A 4,548-nucleotide genomic window follows, 5' to 3' on the forward strand; every position below is an offset into this window, starting at 1 on the left:
GTTATATCACTTGGCTTATAATTAGAAGACAAAAACTTTAAAATGTTAGACAAAAACTGTTGAAGAGAAGCCTTTCATTCCCACTATCAGTTTCTAAAATTGGTCCACTCACTATTTCTGTTGCCATTTTCTTTCCTTCAAAAGTTTGAAAAGCATGTCAAGTCATTATCCTGATTGTTTGCTCTGGCTTACAGATAGGAATGTTTTGTGTGCTTTGCTTTTTCTGCTTATCATTTGTTTTCATTGATCTTGACTGTGATCCTCTAGTTTGCCTGTGTGGATTTACCATTTTATTATTATAACTTCTCTCTCCCTTTTTTCCAGCCACTTTGGAACTACCTTCATTCCTCAATTGCACTTTTATACTCTGGAGATTCATTTTTAAATTTGTCCCTTCTTTTCTCACCACAGTTTTGCCAGCTGTGCACCCTCCTTTTATTACTTTACTCCTCTGAGTGGAGCATTGTTTTTTAACCTCTTCGTCTGGGTTCCTTCCCTCCTGTAATCTCTCAGGGTTTGATTCTACAATTACTTACAGAGGGAGTACGTGGTTTTTATTGGAAGCAAAGTACATGACCTGTAGCATACCTAAGAAAAAAGAAAATTAAGTCACCCATGAATGAACTGATAGAAGTAGAGGTGTCTAAAATGTGCCAACATTTGAGGCTGAGTGGGAGATGCACCTGCCAAGCTAATGAGCCACCCAACACCTCAGCTGGTAAGAGCTAGCTAGTCTCTGGTTCTCATTGCTGGGCTCAAAGTATAGAGAGTTAGAACAGTCAAAGAAATTCAAAGCTGGTTTGGCAGTCTTACACTCAGGATTAATTTGGCTTCTTGTGATTACGAAAATAAAGGACAAAATCTGGGGACAAAGGCAAAGGAAACAGAAAAGTAGTGAAAGAAATAATTTTGTCTTGAGAATGACCTTTATTTAGTATTCTGTAAAACTTGCATCATTCTACAGGTCCTAATTCCCTTCTCTCTGAAATTATTGACACAATTCCCACTTCTGCCACTGTACAAAAAAGACTGACATGGTATGTCTCATTTCTGCACTAAGGCAGGATCTCAACAAAGCTTAGAGACAACCATTAGCACACATATAAGAAACACTAAAAAAACCCTCCTGGCATTGCAAATAGCAATCAATCACACTCACAACATAAGTACAACATTGCACAACACTGAAAATTCCAGTCATAATTTTGGACATTGGCAACAGTGTGCTCAAGGATGAGAACAATACTGTGCTCCTTTGGAAACAGCCGTGTGCTCCATATTTTTAGAAATACCTACTCACTCTCTCCTTGGACCCAGAATACAATGTTTCATCCCAGTCTGTGATCATCTTTAAGATGAAACACTGGCTTCGCTGCTTCTAAGGGAAAGCAACAGGTTTACAAAAATATGACAGGCATGCATTTCTGTTGTTAAGGAGTGTGTGTATGGCTTATGCTTGAGTGTGCAGCTGCACATACTTTAATCACTGTTTTAATTAAGTCTGGGAATACAGCACTGGTTTACAAAGGACAAGGAAATTTGTGGATGTAGAGACAGAGGATAGTTTGGTTTTGTTTATGTGTACAGCTCTACGCATCGCTGCCTGAATTTACAGGTCCCACTGAAGATCTTAGCTACCTCACAAATGTAAAAGCTATACTTCGTAAAAGTTCATGATCTCATATTCTTTTACACATAATCTGACATTACATTTCCCAAAATGAAGAAAGCTAGGTCTATCTTCAAGCTCAATGGATGCAGCTGTTATCTCCCCAACAGATCCTGCAATATGTTCCTTAAAGCCTTGGCATACAAATGGTCTATATACTTTAACACCATTCTTTATTATATCTATCCAGACCTCCTGCAATTAGATTTAATTTGGAAGCAACTGTGAGACATGTCCTTCCCACAATTAGCAGTACTAGTTTTTAAAGGTGATTTTAAACCTTTAACTTAACACATAACTGAAATGAATGGAGAAATTCACATACCATTCTTGCTATTTCTAGTTTTCTGTAACATTAGGGATATTGGAACAGTAATGATATTCAAAGTGTAACGTCTGTCATGATTACAACAGCTACAGACTCCATTAAAAAGTACTGAAAGAAAAGCAGACGTATTGCTTCCCTTCCCTCGGTGTTTTAAACATAATTATAGAATTGTAAAATATTAATTTACTTTTAAGGACGGTGAATATTAATTTAAAAGGCCGAGGATAAATGTGTCTCATTTGCATAAAAGTAATAATATTTGAGTTCTTTTTGTTTTCTCTAAGAACAAAAACATAAATACATGAAATAAATGTGCATTTGAACAGCTCAATAACTGTATGTATTTGACTGATGCAATCAAGTTACTATATACCTTTACCTTACATGGCTTTCATGAAGAAACATACACAAATTAGTTTTTGCAACTGTGCCTGTAATGCATTTAAAATAGTAAACAAGATTTATACAGATGAAGTATAAAATAACTGAGTAGAAAAATGTATCCATAAAACTGAAGAAAATTATTTTTGCTTAGAGATTAGAAGAAAAAAATCGCCGATTCTCTGTGCCACTGCTGAGACTATTACAGTCTTTGAACTTGCATTAAGACAGATTTTTGTGGCCAGCCACATTTCTGGACAAATTCCACCCTTAGTCATTGTCATCATTACATTATTTCACAGAAGAAAAGGATACCACAGTTTCAGCACACAGGTACTAGAGAGACCTTGTCCCACACGTACGCAGACTATGAGACACAGTTTGAATAGGAACTGATTCATGAAAAAAACTGTGAAAAGAAAGAATATTATCTCTCACACACTGTGATACTGAAAATTGGATAGTACTGTTTGTAGGCATGTACCCCAAGCTACAAAAGTTGAATGTTTATCTGGTCCTCACTGTCTTCCAAAGGAATCCTAGGCCCCACTACTTCTGCATTCTAAAGGTTACGTTAGTTGGTTTCCTCTGGAGAAATTAGGAAGGACACTTTGATATCCTTGTTACAACTGCTATATGGTGGGATCTTGTTAGATTACATCTTCTGCCGCCCAGGAGTTATATTTTCAAAGCCCATTAGCACTAAAAACTTACCTCATAAAACCTGTGTTCTCGGACCAGTCTACGTAGCCTAATCAAAATACATTTCAGCACTAACTTCACTGCTCTTACAGTGCAAGAACTCTCCAAGGCTCTATTAATTAAATTGATAAAAATGTCCATGTACCATGGCCAATTCAATGGTCTTGTTGGATGCTGTAAACAAGTGTAACTGTAGGGAATTCTGACAAAATGTACAGTCCAGGTCCAGACACAGACACCAGCCAATGTTCCCCTGGGAGATCCCCTGAGCATCACTGGGTTTTTTAACCCTGCAGTGGTTGCATGGCCATCAGTCAGCCCTGCAGCATCTTGGGAATGGGTGAAGGAGAGTTGCAACCTTCTATTCCACAAATTGTCTTGTAGTTTTTGAAATGAGCAGATAGCTAAAAACCATAGCTTAGCTGGTTCAGGGAATCCAGAGGAAATGCAGTAATAACAGCAGAACCATTATAGTGCAGAAAGGATTTGTGATCCACTCTTTTGACTTTTCTACTCTTCAGGAATAAAAAACATGGCTTGTCAGAGGTGGACTTCACAGCCCAGGGTGGAAAAAGTAATGAGCATCCAATGTATATTGGATACATCCAATGTATACACTGGATATACCTTTTAGGTGAGCAATAAGGCTACACTATACATTCATATTACAGCTTGGCTACATCAGCTACTCCTATTAGTCAAGTTCCTGGGAGCACAACTCCAAGAAGTTGGTTGGTTCTAAAACTGCTTCAGAAAAGCAGTGTTCTGAAAGTAATCCTCTGTGTACCTTTAATACTCCACAAATTCAGACCTTCAAAAGAAATTAAATTTCGGAGTTGTGACAGGATCTGTGTTAACACAGAAGATAGGCAACGACCCCCCCATCCCAAAGCTGTTTCCTCAGGATTTTATTAACAATGCTCCACTGGCATGAGTCTGCTTTACACAAAATTCAGGCTAAGGAACCATTACCTGCCACAGTCTCATCCTTTCTAAGCCAAACACAAGCCAGGGAAAGCTAATCTGAAGATTGCACTTTTCCTCATGTGTATGACTCGGAAGGATTCCCTCAAATATGCTATCAGCTGCTAACAGTTCTGTTACCAGAACTGAGAGGAGACCACACCTATACCTTTAGCATAAAGGGGCATAGCAGTCTGTGGGGAGGTGGCATGCACAGAAAGAACTTCTGCCCTCTGGACTCCTGAGCATGCCCAAACCAGCCTTACATCATCCTTAATATCACTACATTCATGCAATATCCTGCATCTGCCACTGCTGAACCACAGCTTCTTGAGCATACCTGATGCTTTAGGGAAAACTCCTATGGCACTGCAACAAAAAAGAGAACATGTACTTCATGCCTCATGCATGCTTAGATGGACTCTCACAAGGCTCTACATCCTATGACCTTCACCTGGACATCGTTCATGTTCTGTGTAACCAAGCTGAGAGTAGAAAGGTCAGT

This window comes from Coloeus monedula (genome assembly GCF_965178545.1).
Source record: "Coloeus monedula genome assembly, chromosome: 3".
NCBI lineage: Eukaryota > Metazoa > Chordata > Aves > Passeriformes > Corvidae > Coloeus > Coloeus monedula.